Source organism: Monodelphis domestica, chromosome 1, assembly GCF_027887165.1.
Source record: "Monodelphis domestica isolate mMonDom1 chromosome 1, mMonDom1.pri, whole genome shotgun sequence".
In the NCBI taxonomy this organism is placed as follows: domain Eukaryota; kingdom Metazoa; phylum Chordata; class Mammalia; order Didelphimorphia; family Didelphidae; genus Monodelphis; species Monodelphis domestica.
The window spans coordinates 63,855,126-63,878,789 of NC_077227.1; the positions used below are offsets into that span (position 1 = coordinate 63,855,126).

The 23,664-nt window shown below is 37.6% G+C and overlaps 1 long non-coding RNA gene across 1 annotated transcript in view; it reads left to right on the forward strand.

The window, feature by feature from the left end:
* The first annotated feature begins 23,267 nt into the window (after positions 1 to 23,267).
* The window catches only part of LOC103094766 (uncharacterized), a 52,121-nt gene continuing 51,724 nt past the window's right edge, over positions 23,268 to 23,664 (forward strand). Inside the window, exon 1 of the long non-coding RNA XR_001626599.2 lies at positions 23,268 to 23,603. This is a non-coding gene — a long non-coding RNA (uncharacterized LOC103094766). The remainder of the gene's footprint in view (positions 23,604 to 23,664) is intronic.

Genomic DNA, 23,664 nt, shown 5'->3' on the forward strand with positions numbered 1-23,664 from the left:
TTACACATTATAGAGCATGGTGGTTCTCATCAGGTTTCTAGGCAGACCATATGGAGTTTATGAGAGGTTAAAAAGGCAGAGAGAATCAAGGAGCATGGATGCCTTAGGCATTAATTCCAGAAAGTCTTGGGTCCATTTCTTTTTACCTGGAAGACTTAGTAAAGATTAAGAAAGATAGCCCAAACTGAAATTAGTGTGGGGACAGGGGGAGAGTCATTTGGACTTTGGTTGTCTAGGACATTTTTCATGCATACTGGGCTGGGGTCCTCTAATCTTTCTTATTTGATACCAATGTTTAAATAGGGCAAATGGAGAAAATAGAAAAAAGTTACACAACCAGTCTCATCTATTTTATTTTTTACTGTGCTCTTAGACAGTATATTCCAGAACCCTCACATTAAATACACTTATGAATACATACACACATACATATACAGACAAGCTGCACATGCATCCACACCCACACATAATCACACCTAATTAGAAAGAGAAAGTACCCATTAGGCTAAATGGACTGTGAGCCAGACCAGCCAAATTGATACATGAATAACCTATGATTGCAGATGTAAAAATTGCAAATACAATCAGGTCAGCAGGAATCAGCTAATCCATAATTAATGGACATTTATGGCTTAAATAAAGCTGCCCACTGATGAAGAATTGTTCTTAGTGTAGCTGCAACTCAGTATTCAGTTCTGATTGGTTCAGTAGGCAACTCCTCCAGAAGGCTCCCTCTTAAGCACAAAGATATTTCCAGATCAGCTGGCTTAACTCTCTGACTCCACCTGTCACTTCAGAAAAAAAAAAATACTCTCAAATGAGAAAATCCCAGAGAAAGAGATTATACTACTCTCTTGGCTTTGACCCAAGACTCCAAGGTTGAAGGGAAGAGAAACTTAGTGAAGTTTCATATCTGAGTCTTTCTTCCCTTACAACCACCTCCAGCCTCCCAGTTTTGCTCATCCCAGGAAGGAGGTTTTGTCTGAACCCAATTATTTTTTTTAAACCCTTACCTTCTGTCTTGGAGTCAATACTGTTTATTGGCTCCAAGGCATAAGAGTGGTAAGGGGTTGGCAATGGGGGTTAAGTGACTTGCCCAAGGTCATCTAACTGGGAAGTGTCTGAGGCCAGATTTGAACCTATGACCTCCCAACTCTAGGCCTGGCTCTCAATCCACTGAGCTACCCAGCTGCGAGATCTGAGATTCTAATGAAATCCTCCTTGCCTCCACAATTAACCAATCTTAAGGATTTTCTAAGAGATGCTAGATGAGCACCATGTGATTTCAAGGCTATTGATAGGATCCTAGGTCAAAGTCATCTGTAAGTATCTTCAGAAATACCTTCAGACACTTCTTTCAGAGTATTATAGATTTTGAGACAAATGTGCATTTGGCAATGACATAATTAAGAAGATGATTTTCAATGAATCAGGTTCTGTTGACCTTGTGAAACAGACTCATCCTGAGCAAATCCCATTCATACTCTCCATGTTTTGAAGATTTCAAGCAATTTAGCATTATGACAAAGCCCTTAGGACTTTGGGACAAGGGAAACACATCTGCAGATATAAAAGAAAAACACACACTCCCATAATAATCTTACCCCCATTGAAATGAGATCTGTCTTTCATTGCTTTATTTCTATATTCTCTATGCATTGCTGAAGTACTTGAAGTATATCCGTGTGTGCGTATGTGTGTGTACGTGCACATGCTTATAAAATGACAGCTAATTTCCAGACACTAAGTGTGGGAATCCCTAGCTCTTATTTAAAAGTGATAGCTGAAAGCAGCTCCAGCATGGGAGTTCCTGCACTCAAACTAAAAGGCTTTTAGACCATCTGTCCTCATTTGACCATTGAGGTATTTGATACCCCCAAAAGACATATTATTTGCCTAAAGTCACATAGGTAGGGATGGCAAAGTTGGGACTTCTACTGAGGTTACTGGCTACAGACACAGCCTAAAGCATTGACCTGTCTTTCTTCAGATTCCAGTGCCACAGTTGCTACCCTCCTACCACAATACATCAACTGTAGTATCTTCCCTACTGTGCTAATAGTGTCAGTTCATTAAGAGAAGAAAAAGAGAGAGTTCATAGCTAGCATGAGGGAGTAAGGTAGCAGAGGAGGAAAGAAGGAAGAATAGATGGAGGGGAAAAAAAGAGAAGGGAAAGATCATGGAAGGGAAAGGGAGGGAGGAAGAACAGGGACTAGGTCTGGCACTTCTCAATATAGGGAGTCTCAGGTGAAAAATTTCCTTTTACTCAATAAGACTTTTTTTCTCTACAATTTAGAGCATTGCCTAGAGCATTTGAAAGGGTAAATAACTTGCCCAGCCAGAGTCACACAACTAGCAAGTGTCAGGGGTAGAATTTAAATTGAGACAATCTTAGCTCCACGATTAGGTCCTTAGTTCTCTATCCACTGTGCCTTATTGTCTCTCCAACACACACACACACACACACACACACACACACACACACACACACACACACACACTTTTATCCATCTCAAATAAAGTTCCCCATAGCTTGTTTTCCTATCCATCCTCCAAGGACCAATTCAAAGGACAATTCCCCTGTGAAGTTGTCTGTCATCTTCACTTTCAGCACCTACCTGGAGATATATGTCTGCTAAGCCTGATACCACAAAGATTAGCTGGTATGACACAGGAAGAAGAATATGATCAACTAGATCCATTAATCCATAAGAAAGAATATTCAAGAGGAGCAGTAGTGATAAGCTCACAGTCTCAAATGTTTTTGCATAGATGTGTAAAAACTGGGTAATAAACAAAATAAATAAGAGCTTTTCAAGGAAAAGGTATATTTGATCTCATAGGTATTTCTGAGATTTGGAAAATATGACTTCAGACTGAATTCTTATCGTCTCAGATAAAATACAAATTCTTCAACCTTACATTTAAAATAATCCACAACTTGGTTCCTACCCACCTTATCATCTATTTCACAGTATTCTTATTTACAATTATATCTCAATTAAATGTTTCTAGTTGTTTCCTCTTGTTATTGCTGTTCAGTCATTCAGTCACATCCAACTCTTTGTGACCCCATGAACAGTAACATGACAATTCTGTCCATGGAGTTTTCTTGGAAAAAATATTGGAGTGGTTTCCAGGGGATTAAGGCAAACAGAGTTTAAGTGATTTACCCGAGATTACACAGCTAGTACTTGTCTGAAGCTAGATTTGAACTTGGGTCTGGTCTTCATCACTCCTGGTCCAGCACTCTATCCACTGAGTCACATAATTGCCTCCTAATTGTTCCCTGTACATGACTTTGTATATACTCATGTATGTAACATATACTTTGTTATACTGCTGTCTCAGTTTCATCCCTTAGAATTCCTGCTTTCTTTTGAAGCTTTTCAATCATCACCTCCTTTACTATACTTTTTTCTCTTTCTTCTCTTTATCCTTGAAAGGAACAGCTAGGTGGCAGAGAGGAGACAGTGCTGAATATAGAACCAGGTAAACACAAATTTGAATCCTGCCTCAGATATTTTTTGTCTCTGTGAAAATATGGTCAAGTTACTGAACTTCTCTCAGACTCAATTTTCCCAATAAATAAAATGGAGTTAATAATAGTAACTACCTCTCAGGGTTATTAAGTAGATAAAATGATATATTTGTAAAGGCACTTTGTAAACCTTAAATCATTATGCTAAAGTGTTTCAATGTAAAACTATCAAGCATTTAAGCGCCTTATAATGCTAAATAAATTCATTACTTTTACTATTATTACTGAAAGTTTTATGTTTTCTTTCTTTCTTTTTTCTTATATATATACCTGCTACATTCTCTCAAAAGAATGTTGCCAGAGGTCAGGGACTATTCAGTTTTCTCTTCTTTGTTTCAATGGTTATGGGTTTAGATCTCAGGCTTTGCACATGATAAACGTTTAAAAAGTTTTTGTTCAATAGAGTTGAATTAAAAGACTATAGTTTCTTCAAAGGCTTTTAAAAAAAGGAATGCAATGACATTTTGAAATAATACTCATGTGGAGAATCTAGCCATTAAAGGCAGAAAAGATGGTGGAGAACATTTGAATGAGGATTCTTAGAATGATCAATAGAAATGATAATGTGGCTGAAGTGTGCTGCAGACCACATAGTCAGAAGGATGAAGTGAATTATCAGGAAACAGATCACATAGTTAGCAACAGTTGCATGGTAAAATACTGGTAGGGAACTTCATCTATGCCAATATATTCTGGAGTTTCCTTTCTCCCCTAAGAGCAAATCAGCCAATACATTCTTGGCACAGTGATGATTTATTTTTTATGTGCTAAAAATAATGAAGGAAAGCTCCTGTTCTGGCCCTGATTTGGGCCAATAAGAGGAACTGATCATCAAAGTATAAATAATTGGAACTTTGGGAGGAAGCAACTTTAATACCAAAATTTGACACTAATAATAAAAAGAATAGTAGGCAGTCTAAGAAGCCCTTATTTTTTTTTCTAGGAAGAGATATTTCAGTTAATCACAGAAGGGATAGGTAGGATCTCATGGCTTGAAAACAAAGACTAAGTTATCAAACCTAGAAGGATAAAGTACTTTCAGGAATGAAGTTCTTGATGAAGAACAAAGTGGGATATAAGGAGAGACCAATGTTAATGAAGAAGGATGACCAGGGAGTAGATTTTAAAAATACAAATGTAGAAGATAGAAGAATGGACAAATGAGTAAGGATGGAGACAAAAGAGTGATTTTGCCATAAATATAAAAATAGTCTTAGAATGCTGAAGCCCAGAAAGAGCTGAATCTGGTTAGAAAGGCTAAGGATAACATAAATGCATTTGATTTTTAATTGTTATTATTATTGCTGTAATTTATGTTAGGGCTATGAGGGATATCTGGGAAGGGATAGAACTACTGATTGGGGTTGATTGTGTATTATAATTCTTAACATAAAGAAGGCAGAATTACTTAAATTAACTTTTTGTTTCAGTTTTCAATACCAAAGAGCAGATTCTTTAGAATTAGAAAGATAAAACTAAGATGGCTAAGAGAAAGGGTTCTGGAGACAAATGAGGTATAATAGTAAAAGAAGAGCTTAATTTCTACATGCTTCAGCTTCCTAATCTGTAAAATGGAATAGGGGTTGAGCAAGATGAACTTTGAAATCCTTTCATTGAGTTCTGAATTCGTGATCCTCACCTATTTAGATGTCCTCAATGATTTTAAGTCACTAGATCTAAGCAATATTCACCACAAATATTAGGATAGAATCTTAGCTCTCATTCCAGGCAATGAGCATTTATCTACATTCCCTTGTTCTTCTCCCATCATCCCCACATAATTTGCTCATTGCCATTTCTGTAAATTTGCTCTAAATTCAAATCTAGTGTTCTTACCTTACCATGCTCTCTATCATGCTCAACTTAAGGTTGTGTTGTGAGGAACAGAGGATATAGAAAAGATCTGCTTTTTTCCTAATGAAGCTGACAGTCTAATTGGGAAAGTAGGAGAAGATAAAGCAAAGAGCACTAGATTTAGTTAAAAAAGAAAGAGAGACATTCTGGTACACTGGAAAAATATTTGAAATCAAAAGGCTAGTGTTAAAATCTTGGCTTTGCCAAGGATAATCATTTGTATAACTTTAGACAAGCAAATAACTTCTTTGGATCTCATTTTCCTCATCAGCAAAAGGAGCAATTTGGATTAGATGTTCTAAGGTTCATTCGAGTTCTAAATCTATGATCCTATGATTCTGTCATGAGCTTCATTTTGGGGCTTTACTTAATACTTCTGTAACTATGGGGAAGTTAGCTAACCTCTACAGGACTCAGGTTCCTCTTTTGTAAAATGCAAGTGATTGGATGAGATGAACATTAAGTTGTCTTTTAGCCCTAAATCTTATGATAACTCTCATGATACATCTCAGAGATGTGAAACCATTGGAGACCAACACAAAAGTCAAGGGTTCCTGTGAATTTAATATAGAAGAAAAACATATAAGAAAAGAACCACAGAAAACCAGACTTCACTGAGGCAGGAATAGTTGAAGAATGATCCATGGACGACCTTTGAGACTTGAGCCAAGTTTTTGGGGATGAATACTCTTGGATGGGGGTCATTTGGAGTAGGGAGTATAATAAACAGGAACAACATGAGCAAATTTACAGAAATGGGAATAAGCATATCGTGTGGGGATGACAGGAGGATAAAAAGGGGATGAAGACAAACTCTTATTGCCTGGAAGCCAGCAGGGAATAAGAGCTAAGATCCTAACCTTATATTTGTGGTGACATCTGTTGTCAGTTTTTTGTTTGCTTTGTAAAGCAAAGACATCCTGTTGAAAGGCCCCCAGAAGGAGGTAGGCAGAAAAGAATAGGGGGATTTAATCTTCATGGATAGGATACTGAATCTCAGAGTCCAGGGTTCCCATTGCTTGGGAGTCCACCTAATTATAAACCAAGTTCAAGGTGATAGGGAAATCTAAAGAAGGTGAAACATAAAGAGCTTTCTGAAACCAAGTGCTATGTTTTTTTTCCTCTCTTCTTTTTTTGTAGGGGTCATACTCAGTACAGGGAGGGTTAATAAGACAAGTTGTGGTTGTCTAGCAACTGGAATTTTTCTCTGGTTGTTGCTAACCTACCAGTGGCTGCAGCCAATGTAGGAGGGGGAGAGAGGGTATTTGGAATCCTCTCTTGGGCTTTAGATTCTCATTGAGAAAATAGAGGCTATGTTTTGGATGGAAAGCAGAAAATAGAGATAGGAATTGGATATCTCTTAGATTCTCTAGAAAAATCATTGACACATGAATCTCTAGTGGCTGAATCTTCCTTTTTCTATCCTTCCTCTTTGCATAAGAGCATCAAGGAAGGGGGGCCAGACTAGAACTGCATTTTTTCTTGTGCCCAAGGCTATCATCATTTTAAAATATATGTCATAGGAAACAGGCCCATGGGTCTGAGGTCAAAATCATTTGACTATCACATTCTGTTTCCACTGGATCTTGCTTAAGCCAAATTTACTTCTCTAAGAGGAAGCATCATTGTGACCTGGAAATAGTACAGAGCAAAAGCTAGAGACCTAAGCTTAATCCTGTTTCTACCTCTAATTAGCTGGATGATCATTGACAAGTCACAATTTCTCTGAGTCTCAGATTCCATAATTAAAATGATGGCACCAAATTAGATGACCTCTAAGGTCTAATTCAATAGAATCACGTGTAATGTAAGAAAGAGAGATCCAGGGGGGTAACAATGAGAAGCCAAGCTTAAGGAGAGATCAGCTGAAGAGCAGTGGAGGAGGGGCAGAGAGAGAGAGAGAGAGAGAGAGAGAGAGAGAGGGAGAGAGACAGAGAAAGAGAGAGAGAAAGAGAGAGAGACAGAGAGAGAGAGAGAGAGAAGCTCCAACTGTTAACAGTTTTCCAGCCTGGGAGGTAGAGGAGGAAAGGAGGTTTTTCTGAAAACTGAGAAAGATTCCATTGGTTTGGGACCTGTTATTCCTTCTGGGACCCCAAAACACCTTCACTAAGGCTCTTCAAGAATAACTACTGGAATTCTCAAGAGGGTTTTGGATTTGGACTCATGCTGGCCAGAGCCATTCTGATCTTTCCCTGAGATTTCTCTCTCTTCCTGACCTGTTCCTAGACTCCTGAATTATAAGCTAGTTAGCTGAAGAATAGGGATCAACCAACAGCTGGTTGGAAGAGAATTCAAGGCACTTAGCCTTGAACCCCAAGAACTTAGGGGAGGTCAGTCTACCAGAGGGGACAAGTGTTAGGGTTTCCTACTCTCCACTTTCCTTGTTTGACACCCCTACCTCTCCTTCACTGTATGAACCCAAATAAATTGTTTACTACTTTAGGATTTGGTCTGGTTGGTTTCTGACACTAAGAAAGGGAACAGAAGATTTGAGGAGAATCACATCTTTCCCCAAAAGGGGAAGGTTAGCTCAGGGTCCCAGGGATCCAAACTGCCTAACCCAAGGAACAACATCTCTCCTTAATTGTGGGGTGACCCCAGGTTTCTGAAGGGAAGTAACAGTGGGTATCTTCCATCTCCCAGAACTATTCTCTGAGGAGACATATTCCCTCTGACAGGGAGACAAGATTTGGCTACCTCTCTCCCAGAAAAAAGAGAGGGGAAGAAGAATCTTCTCTCTCCATCTCTACCCATCTCCCTATCAATCCTTTCTTCTCCATTACTTCTATTACACCCAGAATCTTCAGGATGACAATTCCAACAGCATGATTTGAAGAAATTTGAGATTAGAGATGAAAAGAGAGGTTAGAGCCAGGTAAATAGATTAAAGGATCATCAGCATTTTTGTTCTTGTTGCTGTCATTTTAGTCTTTTCTGACTTTTCATGACTCATTCAAGATTTTCTTTTTCTTTTTAAACTTTTACATTCTGACTTAAATAGATTCAATGTATCAATTTCAAGGCTGCAGAGTCAAAAGTACTAGAATTTGGGATTATGTGACTTGACCAGGGTCACTTAGCAGATGCATGTCTGAGGCTGGATTTGAACACAGGAAGTAAAGGGATAAAAGAAGAGGGCACAGGACAGTGACCTGGAGAATACTTACTTTTTGTGGGAGTGACCTGGATAAAATTCCACCAATGGAGATTGAGGAGAGGTCAGATAAGTAGGAACAGAACTAGGAGAGAGTAAGTCAGTGAAACCTATAGAAAAGAGAAAAGCAAGAAGAGGATAATTGACACTGTCAAAGGTACATAGAGGTCTAGAGAGATTAAGATTGAGGAAAGGCCACTAGATTAGGCAATGAAGAGATCATTGGTAATATTAGATGGAGTACTTCTAATTGAATGATTGGAAGATTAGAAGCCATACACTTGAGAGTTAATAGTGAAAGGAAAGCAAATGGAAGCAGCAATTGAAGACAAACTTTTCAAGGATTTTAGCCCAAAAGAGAATTGAGATATAAGATTACTACTAGCAGGCATAGGGGGATTAGGTGAGTTTTTCCCAAATATCTTTGTTTTTGTCATTCCTATCCCTAGCATTTAGCATAGTCACTGGCACATAGTAGATAATTAATGTTTATTGGTTGACTAATGGGGGAGACATAGGCATATCTGTAGGAAGTAGGGAAGTAATCAATAGATAGGGAAATTTTTTGACAATAAATGAAAGAGTTGGCATGTTAGGGGTGACAATTTGGTGGAGAAGATGGAATGGAATGGATTTGCTTGTGTATATAAAGGAATTTCCTTCACCAAAGAGAAGAGTCATGTTTTTATTTGAGACAGGGATGAACAAGTAGATAATTTCAGAAGGCAACTTTGAGTACACGGAAATTAGGGAACTCTTGGCAAATCATATTTTTTTTCAGTAAAATATAAGGCAATGTTCTCAGCTGAGAGAATAGTGGGGGAGTGGTGGAGAAGCCAAGGGAGATTTGTGGAGGGATGAAAAGGTTTGAAAAAACTGCTGTGGTGAGTGGGATAGGAGGTGATTAGGGATATATGAAAAGATTGTCTTGCCACAGTGAGAACCAATTACATAACATATTATTATTTATACATATTATTATGTAATATGTTGTATAACATAAATTTGTAGTGGCTCCAGTCAATATTGTTGAATAATTTTCTCAGGCTTCTTCTAAGAGCACATGAGTAGGAGCAAAAGTGGTTGATATATGGATTCATCTAAGGTTGAGACTTGGCACGGGAAGATCAGTGATATAATAAAGGGGCAAGGGACTCATAAAAAGGATGGTGTAGAATAAAACTAGGTCACAAAGATATTAATGTAGGAAAGGGTGGAGAATATGGCCAATTCATGGATGTTGTCCTGGGAAGGAATCAAAGGTTAAGGGACTGGAATTTCTTTTTTTTTTTAAACATTATTTTATTTGTTCGTTTTCATACATTGTTCATTGGAAACAAAGATTGTTTTCTTTTCCTCCCTCCACCCCCCCACCCCCCGCCTTTCCCTCTCCCATAGCCGACGCATGATTCCACTGGTTATCACATGTGTTCTTGACTCGAACCCATTTCCCTGTTGTTAGAATTTGCATTATAGTGTTCATTTAGAGTCTCTCCTCAGTCTTATCTCCTCCAACCCTGTAGTCAAGCAGTTGTTTTTCATCGGTGTTTTTACTCCCACAGTTTATCCTCTGCTTGTGGGTAGTATTTTTTTTAGATCCCTGCAGATTGTTCAGGGAAATTGCATTGATACTAATGGAGAAGTCTATCACCTTCGATTGTACCACAATGTATCAGTCTCTGTGTACAATGTTCTCCTGGTTCTGCTCCTCTCGCTCTGCATCACTTCGTGGAGGTTGTTCCAGTCTCCATGGAATTGCTCCACTTTATTATTCCTTTGAGCACAATAGTATTCCATCACCAACATATACCACAATTTGTTCAGCCATTCCCCAATTGATGGGCATCCCCTCATTTTCCAATTTTTGGACACCACAAAGAGCGCAGCTATGAATATTCTTGTACAAGTCTTTTTGTCCATTATCTTTTTGGGGTACAAGCCCAGCAGTGCTATGGCTGGATCAAAGGGCAAACAATCTTTTATCGCCCTTTGGACATAGTTCCAAATTGCCCTCCAGAATGGTTGGATCAATTCACAACTCCACCAGCAATGAATTAATGTCCCCACTTTGCCATATCCCCTCCAGCATTCATTACTTTGCATAGCTGTCATGTTAGCCAATCTGCTAGGTGTGAGGTGATACCTCAGAGTTGTTTTGATTTGCATCTCTCTGATTATAAGAGATGTAGAGCACTTTTTCATGTGCTTATTAATAGTTTTGATTTCTTTGGCTGAGAACTGCCTGTTCATGTCCCTTGCCCATTTGTCAATTGGAGAATGGCTTGATTTTTTGTACAATTGATTTAGTTCTTTATAAATTTGAGTAATTAAACCTTTGTCAGAGGTTTTTATGAAGATTGTTTCCCAATTTGTTGCTACCCTTCTGATTTTAGTTACATTGGTTTTGTTTGTACAAAAACTTTTCAATTTGATGTAATCCAGATTATTTATTTTGCATTTCGTAACTCTTTCTAATTCTTGCTTGGTTTTGAAGTATTTCCCTTCCCAAAGGTCTGACATGTATACTATTCTGTGTTCGCCTAATTTTCTTATAGTTTCCTTCTTTATGTTCAAGTCATTCACCCATTTTGAATTTATCTTGGTGTAGGGTGTGAGGTGTTGATCTAAGCCTAATCTTTCCCACACTGTCCTCCAATTTTCCCAGCAGTTTTTATGAAATAGTGGATTTTTGTCCCAAAAGCTGGGATCTTTGGGTTTGTCATATACTGTCTTGCTGAGGTTGCTTGCCCCCAGTCTATTCCACTGATCCTCCTTTCTGTCTCTTAGCCAGTACCAAATTGTTTTGATGACCGCTGCTTTGTAATATAGTCTGAGATCTGGGACTGCAAGACCCCCTTCCTTTGTATTTTTTTTCATTATTTCCCTGGATATCCTTGATCTTTTGTTCTTCCAAATGAACTTTGTTATGGTTTTTTCTAAATCAGTAAAAAAAATTTTTGGAAGTTCCATTGGTATGGCACTAAATAGATAGATGAGTTTGGGTAGGATGGTCGTTTTTATTATATTGGCTCGTCCTACCCATGAGCAGTTAATGTTCTTCCAATTGTTCAAGTCTAGTTTTAGTTGTGTGGAAAGTGTTTTGTAGTTGTGTTCATATAGATCCTGTGTTTGTCTCGGGAGATAGATTCCTAAGTATTTTATTTTGTCTAGGGTAATTTTGAATGGGATTTCTCTTTCTAGTTCTTGCTGCTGAGCTGTGTTGGAATTATATAGAGAGGCTGATGACTTATGTGGGTTTATTTTGTATCCTGCAACTTTACTAAAGTTGTTGATTATTTCGATTAGCTTTTTGGTTGAATCTCTAGGATTCTTTAAGTAGACCATCATGTCATCTGCAAAGAGGGATAATTTGGTCTCCTCCTTGCCTATTTTGATGCCTTCAATTTCTTTTTCTTCTCTAACTGCTACTGCTAGTGTTTCTAATACAATGTCAAATAATAGAGGTGATAATGGGCATCCTTGTTTCACTCCTGATCTTAATGGGAATGGATTTAGTTTATCCCCATTGCAGATGATATTAGCTGATGGTTTTAGATATATACTGTTTATTATTTTTAGGAATGACCCTTCTATTCCTATGCTTTCTAGTGTTTTTAGTAGGAATGGGTGTTGTATTTTATCAAAGGCTTTTTCTGCATCTATTGAGATAATCATGTGGTTCTTGTTGGTTTGCTTGTTGATGTGGTCAATTATGTGGATAGTTTTCCTAATGTTGAACCAGCCCTGCATCCCTGGTATAAATCCTACTTGATCATGGTGGATGACCCTTCTAATCACTTGCTGGAGTCTTTTTGCTAGTATCCTATTTAAGATTTTTGCATCTATATTCATTAGGGAGATTGGTCTATAATTTTCTTTCTCTGTTTTTGGCCTGCCTGGTTTTGGAATCAGTACCATGCTTGTGTTATAAAAGGAGTTTGGTAGAACTCCCTCTTTGCTTATTATGTCAAATAGTTTGTATAGTATTGGGATTAACTGTTCTCTGAATGTTTGATAGAATTCGCTGGTGAATCCATCAGGCCCTGGGGATTTTTTCTTAGGAAGTTCTTTGATGGCCTGTTGGATTTCTTTTTCTGATATGGGATTATTTAAGAAAACTATTTCTTCTTCTGTTAGTCTAGGCAATTTATATTTTTGTAAATATTCATCCATATCACCTAGGTTGGTATATTTATTGCCATATAGTTGGGCAAAGTAGTTTTTAATGATTGCCTTAATTTCCTCTTCATTGGAGGTGAGATCCCCCTTCTCATCCTTGATGCTGTTAATTTGCCTTTCTTCTTTCCTTTTTTTAATTAAATTAACCAGTACTTTGTCTATTTTGTCTGTTTTTTCAAAGTACCAGCTTCTAGTCTTGTTTATTAGCTCAATAGTTCTGTCACTTTCTATTTTATTAATTTCTCCCTTAATTTTTAGGATCTCTAGTATGGTTTTCTTCTGGGGGTTTTTAATTTGTTCATTCTCAAGTTTTTTGATTTGCATTTCCAATTCCTTGGTCTCTATCCTCCCTAATTTGTTAATATATGCACTCAGGGATATGAATTTTCCTCTAAGTACTGCCTTGGCTGCATCCCATAAGGTTTGAAAGGATGTTTTGCCGTTGTCATTTTCTTCAACGAAATTGTTAATTGTTTCTATGATTTCTTCTCTAACTATCCGATTTTGGAGTATCATGTTATTTAATTTCCAATTAATTTTTGATTTGGGTCTCCATGTACCCTTGCCGATCAATATTTTAATTGCCTTGTGATCTGAAAAGGCTGCAGTTAATATTTCTGCTTTTCTGCATTTGAGTGCCATGTTTCTATGACCTAGTGTATGATCTATTTTTGTGAATGTGCCATGTGGTGCTGAAAAGAAGGTGTATTGTTTTTTGTCCCTATTTATTTTTCTCCATATGTCTATTAACTCTAATTTTTCTAAGATTTCATTCACCTCTTTTACTTCTTTCTTGTTTATTTTTTGGTTTGATTTATCTAAATTTGATAGTGGTTGGTTCAAGTCTCCCACTAATATGGTTTTACTATCTATTTCCTCCTTCAATTCTCCTAGTTTCTCTATTAAAAATTTGGATGCTATACCATTTGGTGCATACATGTTGATTAGTGATATTTCCTCATTGTCTATACTTCCTTTTAGCAGAATATATTTACCTTCCCTGTCCCTTTTGATCAGGTCTATTTTTACTTTGGCTTTGTCAGATATCATGATTGCAACTCCTGCCTTCTTTCTATCGGTTGAGGCCCAAAAGGTCTTACTCCAACCTTTAATTCTAACCTTGTGAGTGTCAACCCGTCTCATATGTGTTTCTTGAAGACAACATATGGTAGGGTTTTGTGTTCTAATCCAATCTGCTATTTGTCTACGTTTTATGGGTGAGTTCATCCCATTCACGTTCAAAGTTATGATTGTTATTTGTGGATTCGCTGGCATTTTGATATCTTCCCCTAGTTCTGACCTTTCTTCTTTAGCTTTCTCCTTTTGAACCAGTGATTTACTTTAGGTCAGTCCCCCTAGTCCCCTCCCTTGAGATGCTTCCCTTTATATCCCCTCCCTTTTTATGCTCCCTTCCCCTCCCCCCTCTCCTTCCCTCCCTTTTTGTACTACCTCCCCTCTCCCCCTCCTTGGGTTTCCTTTCTTTCTTGCCCTAATGGATAAGATAGAATTTAGGATCCCACTGGATCTAGATGTTCTTCCCTCTCAGATTTGATTTCACTGAGAGTAAGTTTTAAGTAATTCCACTTCACGCTCTCTTCCTCTCCTTCTCATATGGGAGTTCTTCCCCTCCCCTTCCCATGTGTATCTTTATATGGGAAAGTTTATTCTATTGGTTCCCCCCCCCATTTCTTGAAGTTAATCTTAGTATTATCGCGGTTCCCCCCTCCCTTTTCCTTTCTTTGCCCCAACTTTCCCCAAATCTTCTTAATGCCCCAATCTTTCCCTATGCATGTTTCTTCTAACTACTCTTATGATGATACAATTTATGAGAGTTACACAAAACATTTTCCCCACATATTGATATATATAATTTGATGTAAATGTAGTCCTTATAGAAGAGAGTTTGACTTAAAGAAAAAGATAAGATTTATCTCCTTTTCCCTTTCTTTCATATTTACCTTTTCATGTTTCTCTTGCTTTCTGTGCTTGGATATCGAACTTTCCACAGAGCTCTGGTCTTTTCTTAGCAAATGCTTGGAAATCTTCTATTTTGTTGAATGCCCATACTTTCCCCTGGAAGTATATAGTCAGTTTTGCTGGGTAGTTGATTCTTTGTTGGAGACCCAGCTCTCTTGCCTTTCTAAATATCATGTTCCATGCTTTGCGGTCTCTTAGTGTGTTAGCCGCTAAGTCGTGTGTGATCCTTATGGGAGCCCCCTTATATCTGAAGCTCTTCTTCTTGGCTTCTTGCAGGATTTTCTCCTTTACTTGGAAGCTCTTGAATTTGGCAATTACATTCCTAGGGGTTGTCTTTTGGGGATTTAGTATAGAAGGTGTTCTATGAATCCTTTCTATTTCTATTTTGCCCCCTTGCTCCAGAACGTGAGGGCAATTTTCTTTTACAATCTCCTGTAGAATAATATCCAATTTGTTGTTTACCTCTGGTTTTTCTGGGAGACCGATAATTCGGAGATTTTCTCGTCTCCCCCTGTTTTCCAGGTCCGTGACCTTCTCAGTGAGATATTTTATGTTTTCTTCTAATTCATTAATTTTTTGGGTTTGCTTTATTGATTCTTGCTGTTTTATCATCTCACTTTCTTCAAGGTGCTTAATTCTGGTCATTAGGGACTGGTTTTGCTTTTCAGCCTTGTCTGCCCTTCTATTGGATGCTTTGAGTTCTTTTTCCAATTGAGCATTCTTATCTGTCAGACAGCTGATCTCTTTCTCCCATTTTTCTTTCCAGGTTTCCATCTTTTGGATAAGTTCCAGTTTGAGATCTTCCAGAGCTTGTTGATAGTTTCCATTTTGGGAGGCGTGTTCTGAATTTTTTTGGATTTCTTCCTCATTCTCCTCTTTTCCTTGGGTACTTCCACCATAAAAGTTTTCAATAGTCACTTTTTTCCCTTTCTTCCTGGAGGCTTGATTTTGGGCCATGTGAGCCATCCCTTTGGTGGTTTTATTCCCCTTTCCTTTTTGGTCTGGGATCTGGGTTATATGGGTGGTTTTTCTGTGAATTTAGGTTGCTTCAGACTAGTTCTTCCCAGCCTCCAAGGTTTGTTAGAGTGCTGGGTCCCTGATCACAGCACACTGCCCAGGTATTCAGCTCCGCCCAGATAATCAGCGCCTGGTCCGCCCTGGTGTTCAGCGCAGCCCGCCCAGGTGTTCAGCGCAGCCTGCCCCAAGTACAGTTCCGCTGGATTCTCCAGTGAAAGCGCCCTGAGACGTTTTTTCCTGGCAGTCCCCAGATCCCAAGGACCCTGGAGTGCCCCCCCCAGACAGAGACGCTCCCCACTCACTTGCTGTCCCAGTGAGCGCTCAGGTAGCTCACTCTGGTTTAGTGGGGGAGGTGGGGTGGGGGAAGGGCGGCTCAGTTCACTTTTCTGTGCAAGCTTTTCCTTCTTATTTTAGTGTGGAAATGTTCAAGCCCCACGTACCTTTGCCTCTGTGGGGTACTGGGGAGTCCTTCTGTTCCTCCAAAGGTGATTTTATGCTCCTTTGATGTAGTCTATTTCGTTCGGTGCTGGGGAGAGGAAGCGTGTGGCGTCTAGATTGCAGCCATGATTACCCGGAAGTGTCCCCTAGACCTGATTCTTAATCCACTGAGCTACCCAGCTTCCCCCAGAGACAATTTCTTAAAGAGATGGTGTTACTTTGCCCTTGCCCTGAGGAAGTATCATGAAAGTAGAGATGTGTATAGAGTGTAAGGAATGAGTTTGAGAGACTGGAGTGGGCACAGGGTAGGGGCAGAGGAAGGCACCAAGTGTTTGAGCAGCCATTGGAGCTAACGCTCTCTGGAATTTCTTATAACAAGGGATTAGAGCAGAATTTGGGATTGCAGAGAAAATAGAGAGGTGAAATAATAATAGATTGTGATCAGATAAAGGAATTTCAGAGTTTTTAAGTATGGAGATATTGCATAGATGATGACAAGTTCAAGGATATGGTATTTCTTTGTGTAGCTGAAGTAGCCCTTAGGAGTAACTTTCCATTTTAAGAAAAAGGTGAGAAACTGGTGGGTGAGTGTGATTGAGGGAGTATCAGTGTGTGTGTGTGTTTGTGTGTGTTTGTGTGTTGAAGTCTCCTAGTATGAGGGCAAGTATTGGGAAGAACAGAAAGAATGTGAGACAGGTAATGAAGTGACTGAGGAAAGAAAGAGAGTGTCCTGTATATAAAAGTGACTGGTTGTCAGGAGGGGTGGAGGAGAAGTTACTGAATGATGGAGGTAGAGGGACAGCTTTGAAATGACAATGGGTAGGGTAGGAAAGGAATATTCCAACTCCCAACTTCAATCAGTGAGTCATGGGGAATAAATGAAAGTCCAAACAATACTAGAAAGTGTAGCCATGGAGGATGTCATTCACTCGGAAGGAATTAGATCTCAATAAGACCCAGAAAATGGAAAGAGTAGAAAAAGCAAAAAAATGTAAGATGAAAGCAAGTTTAACATCTCTATTAGGCATTTCTGAGAACACAATGGGAGTGATGGGAAGCTTGAGAGTTTGCACAATTTGGAGACTGGACTTAGGAGGATGGGAATATGGTTATAGAAAGTAGGAGGTGGAGAAAGTAATTTGAATTATCAGAGTCTGGAGTACCGAATCACTGGAAGGGGAAGACATGATATGCTGAGAGTTTGTTAATTATTGAGGATGAGTTCACGTAGGGTATCGACATCTATAGGAGTTTAACTTCAGGGTGGAATCCTTGGGAATCTCAAATAGGGGATGACTGTGAAGAGCTGATAGAATGACTTTTCTCTGACTTCCCTGAAGGCAGAAAGAGGCCAAGTGAGAAGACAGGTCTCTGATGGAATGCCATATTTCTTTATAGCCCCTGGAAGGAGGAAGTTTATACTTAATGGAAGTGTGTGTATGTGTGTGTGTGTGTCCTCTGCAGGCAGGAAGGAAGGGTCCTTTATAATCAACTGAGGAGACCAGCATTTTATACAATTAAAAAAAATGAATTTTGTGAAATAGCAAAAACAAGCTTGGTTCCAAAGAAGAGATATTTTAAGATACCTTCCTACTCCTTTATATAGGTTGTGGAGAATGGTCCACAGATATAAAACATTAAATTTAATGTCAGTTTTTAAAAAATGTATTGATGGGTTGCTGAATCTTTTCTTTCTCATTTTTTGAGAATTTCTTTTTTCATAAGGGATAAAGTTCTTAATGAGGGAGGAATTCCAGAGTGAGGCATTAGGCAAGGTAAAGACAAAATATATCAATATATGTACATATTTTATATAAAAATGTATTTTAATGCCAAAGAAGAGAAGTTTTAGTTTACTCTAGAGATAATAGTGAATCTCTGTACATTGTTGAATAGGGGAATGAAATGGTCAAACTTCTGTTTTAGGAATATCAATTTGACAGCTATATGGAAAATCCATTGGAGAGAGGAGAAAGACTAGAGGCTAGAAGATTTATTAGCCAGTATTGCAGCAGCCCTAGTGAGAGGTTATGAGGGCCTTAACTACCATGCTGTTCATTTGAGTGGAGAAAGAAGGCACATATGAAATATGGCATGGAGGCAGAATCCTCAGACTTGGAACCTGATTTGAGATGTGAGATGAGAGAATGAGGACTGCAAGATTCTTCAAAGAGAGTGAACGAGGATGACTAAAAGGATGATAGTACACTCAAAAAGAGAGAAAGGAATTGAAGTATGGGTTTGAGGGGTGGGAAAGACATTGAGTTCTTCTTTGACATATGCTTTTGAAGTGCCTACTGATCAGTAGTGATTCTCAAACTTTTTGCACATATAAATTTCTTAATGCATTATGCTGACTTGTTAAAGACACATGCCAGGGGCAGCTAGATGCTCCAGTGAATAGTGCCAAGCCTGGCGGACCTGGGTTCAAATCTGGCATCAGATACTTCCTGTGTGACCTTTGGCAAGTCATTCAATCCCAAGAGCCCTTACAGTCCTTCTCTCTTAGAAATCAAATGTAATATTGATAAATGATATCAATTCTAAGAGAAGAAAGGACTTAAAAAAAAAGACACATGCCATTCCCTCATTCCCTCTTCTTCTAGGCAGCAACAAGCCACTTCTTTCAACTTATAAAGTTCCTGCTGTGTCAGGTTTTCACTTGTATGATAGAGGAGCAACAAGAAAGGGGAAAGATGTGGCCCAAGCCAATAAGAAAAGAGAAAGTTCCTAATATACCACAAGAAGTGATTGATATCTGGTGACCTAGATATGCTTAATATAGACTGGAGAGAACTGATCCAAGAGAGCTATCACATATTAATCAGGGAGCAGTTGGAGCTTAGGAGTGTGGAGTTTAACCAGTTATAATAAACATGCAGAGTATGGAGATATGTAAGTATAAATATACATTAAGATCCAATTAAAACAAGTAAAGTTGGATAAGGCTAAAAACCCAAATCCTTATAGCAGCTTGGTTTTTGAGAGTGATTTTTGTATACACTTAAAAGATGAAAACTGCCACCCTAGCTAAGGAGTTTTTAAAATTCTATCATCTTTCTTAGCATGAGGGCTCACCTTCTGAAGAAGAATGGGAGGTTGTTGACCCTGCTCGTCCTCTATATTCTCTTGTAGCTCTCCAAATGGCTATGCCACCTAGGAAGAAAAGCAACCACCTACCTACCCTCTTAGAGTTTTGTGTATATGTTCTGGAAGGTAAGAACTGTTAAATCCTGACCTAAGAGGGAAAGGTAGCCAAAGAATTATTGAGTAACGACAATCAGCAAGACCCAGGGAATAAATCATGTGGGAGAGGACCTATAGTGAAAGAAAGGAAACCATTGACCTGACTGAGTTAAATCAGAGTTTGCCAGGATATAAAGTTTAAAAGGGTTTAGGATGTAAATTCCTTAGAAGGAACTTTCCAGTAGTAGTTTAAAGCCAGAACCAACATGCAGGATTAGGAAGTACTCAGTCTAAGGGGGGGCAATGGGTGCCAGAGAAATATTTTCTCCCATGCAACTTCTTTGCCTTAAATCACATTTTTTACATAGCAGCATTGTGCTAGCTATAGTTCTTTGTTTTGATGCTTTCGTACCTCTTGGGTTAGTTTTAGCAGTCGTCCCCCCTGGACCAGTGCTATCATAGTAGGCTCAAATAGAGATCATGTTTTATCCTTCTGTTTCTCAGATGTCAGCTATGTCATAAACTATGCACTTAGCTAGGTACATCTTCAATAAAGACTTGCTAAATTATATTTCTTGAGTTGAAAGTCTAGGCCCTTACAACTACTTTGAACCACACTGTGCTCTCAGAAGATTACAGCATCAAAAAATTCAGTGTTGAAAATAACCTCAGAGGGCATTTAGTCTGGCACATATTGGAAAAGGAATTCTCTTTAATACTATTGAGAAGTGGCCATCCACTCTTTGTGTGGTCTGAATGATAAGCATTTCATTCACTATGAAGGTAATTTAAGATTTCGTGTGATAGTGGATAGAAAGCTGACTTTGGATCCAAGAGAATCTGGGATCAAGTCCCACATTTGATAAATACTAGCTGTGTAATCCTGGCCAAGTCACTAAATGTTTACTGTTCTAGGTGATTCTCTGAAAGTGTGGGGTGGAGAGAAGTTTCCAACCTACATTGATCAAGGAAGTTTTCTCATCTGCAAATTCCCTATACTACTGAAATTCCCATTCATATCCCATGAAAAGTATTAGATTGGAGGGAATATAGTGCCATAGAAAGAGTATTAGATTATAGTAGCAAAGAATTAGAAACTGAGAGGATGTCCATCAATTAGGGAATGGCTGAACAAGTTGTGATGTATGTTTGTAATGGTATATTATTGTGTTATAAGAAATGAAGAAAAAGTACAATTTCAGAAAAGTCTGGAAAGACTTATATGAACTGAAGCACAGTGAAGTGAACAGAATCAAAAGAACATTTTATAAAGTAATAGCAATGTTGTTCAAAGAACAAGTGTAAATGATATAGCTATTCTCAGCAATACAATGATCCAAGGCAATCCCAAACACTCATGATGAAAAATGCCATCCATCTCCAAAGGAAAAAAAAAACAATGGAATCTGAATGTAGACAAAAACACACTATATTTTGCCTCCTTTCTTCTTTTATTTTTTATCTTTGAGATCTCTTCTGCAAAATGACTAAAATGGAAAAAATATTTCACATGATTACACATGTAAAATCTAAATCAGATTGCTTACCATCTCAGGGAGGAAGGAAGGCAATGAAAGTAGGAGGAAGGAAGAGGATTTGCAACTCAAAATTAAAAAAATAATGAATCTTGAAAATTGTTTTTATATGTAAATGGAAGAAAAAGCAAACTGTTACTTAAACAAATAAAAAAGAGCAGTAGATGTAAAATTAGTAGGTGTGTTCAGATTCTGGATGTTTGTCTTTAGCTATGTCCCCCTCTTTTGGGGTCTCAATTACATCATCTATAAAATGAAAGGATTGGTCTAGGTGAGCTCTGAAGTTACTTGCAGCTCTAAATCTATGATCCTATATCCTTTCTGAAAATAGGGTTGACAGCTTCCACTGAAATACCATATTACCATAATAAAATGAGGGTTTTGTGCATTATCTCTTGATTCTCACAACAATCTTATGATGAAGACAGTTCAAATTATTACTATATTTCTGTTATACAAGACATATTTTTAAACATAAAAGCTTAAAATTTCACTAAGAGTTTTGGGATACCCTATGTATGAGGAAACTAAGGTTCATTGATCCAAGATCTCATACACACATGCACATACATATACACACATATATGTAGATAGACAGTCCATATACCGAAGTCATATATGTAGACTGAGTTATCCCACTGAAAAATGCAATAGAGAGCATATTTATCATCAGCACAACTAAATTGAATTTTATCATGTTAAGGCTAGGTGGAAACATAGACATCAGCTAGTCTAATCAGTTCCTTTTATAGATGAGTAAACAGAGAATCAGAGACCAACTTGCCCAAGGTCATATATTAATTGGTTAAATTCAAATTTGAATATTGGACTTTTAAGGACTCTTATCTAGGATATAGGACAAACAATTCCCTTGAATATCACAGAGCTCTAAAATGGAGACAAGGTAAGGTACAACACTCATCTCACCTTCTGTTCACTGAATTTTCACTTGAAAACCTGCAAATTCTTTAAATGTAAAATTGGATCTGTAAATTATCACACTGAAATATAGGTAAATGATGTCTATAAAATTCATCAGATCTATTAATTTTGTAATGCTATAAAAAGGCTAAAATATTGGACAGAATATAACGAATTAAACTGAGATAAATGTGAAATCCTATGTATAGATTCAAAATATTAGCTTAAAAAGTGGAAGCTAGACAATAATCTTTGCATAAACTTTACATGAACTGCAAATAGAATTTAATTCAATTATGACAAGTTAAGAAGATGCATTCAGAATTAAAAGAACTATAGTATCACAAACAAGAGAGATGATAATTTTTACATACTTTAGCCTCATCACATTTAATCTGAATATTTTTATTAAATAGAAATAACTGCTGATATTTACATAGAATTTTACATATAACCTCATTTGATTCTCACATCAACAATGTGATAGTTATTACAAGTCATTATTTGATTTTTAGAAAATTCTAGTAATTCTGGGCCACCACATTTTAGGGAGGATATAAGGAAATTTACGTGACATCTGGAGAAGAGAAGCTAAACTATTATGGGACTTGAGACTACATCATACAAAATAAGCAATTAATACATGTTTGCTGAATTCAAGGGAAGAGAAGCAGCTCAGGAAATCAATGAATCATTTGTTTTTATTGAACACTACTATGTGAATTTGCTAATGTCAAATGTAAAGTAATGTCAGAGTTCTTGTCCTGAATGAATCTATATTATAACTACTGAGTGAAAAAACTCTACCTAAAACATACATTTTAATAAAATAATTAGAAATATTCTTTGGCCATTTAATAGTAATACTAGGAATATAGTCAGTGTCTTATCAAGGAGATCTTATTTCATCTCTGTCTCCTGAATGTTATATTGGGTCTCAGAATTTGCTATGAAGATTTTGAGGAAGAATCTAAAAACAAATGTTATATTGGAAATGTATCCATAACTGATCTTTTTTTCATTACATATTGAGTCCTCTGAACAATCATGACACCCTTTGTCAGATAGGGATTGTACTAGATATTGCTAAAAAACACTAGACACATGGGGAAGTGGCACTCAGAAACATATGTTATTCTTTGACTGCTTCCTTGCTGATTATCAGAATGGGAAAGATAAATAGAAAACATTCCCATGTAAGAGAAACATATAATATAATTTTGACTTTGGTGAATGGAAAATTCAGTAGCTCCATTCTCAAGTCCCAGAGGTTGACCTGCATCTTGCACTTAATGTAAAAAATTCAAACTGTATATAGCTATAAAAGTCAGCCTGTCTAGTTAAGTCTATTGATATAGTTTTTCCTTCTTCTTTAATATCCCACTACATTCTATTCCCAAGTGTACATAATGACAGCACAAAGCAACTCCAGGGTTATTCATTGTCTTAGTCCTGACTGAGCTCACAGTTCTCAGGTTTGCCTCTGCCCCTGGCCATGGTACTGACCTCTTCAGAATAGTGCTAACACCAAGTACTCTGCCCTATATACTTTGTATGTGGTTAGTATTTAATGAATATATGTTGGATTTTTATTGAAATGAATTGAAAAAATGTACAGAGATAGACAAAGAAATGCTTATAGGGGAGGAAGGAGTAGGACTTCAATGAATCAATATAAATTTATTAAGTATCATGTGCCAGGAATCTATTAGATGTTGGAGATACAAATGTAAAAGTGAATCAGTTTCTGCCTTTGAGGAACTTGTGCTATAATGAAGAAATACAGCATGTTTACAGATGAGTAAGTACAAGACATATAGAATTCAAATAAATCAACATTTTCTAATCACCTACTATGTGCT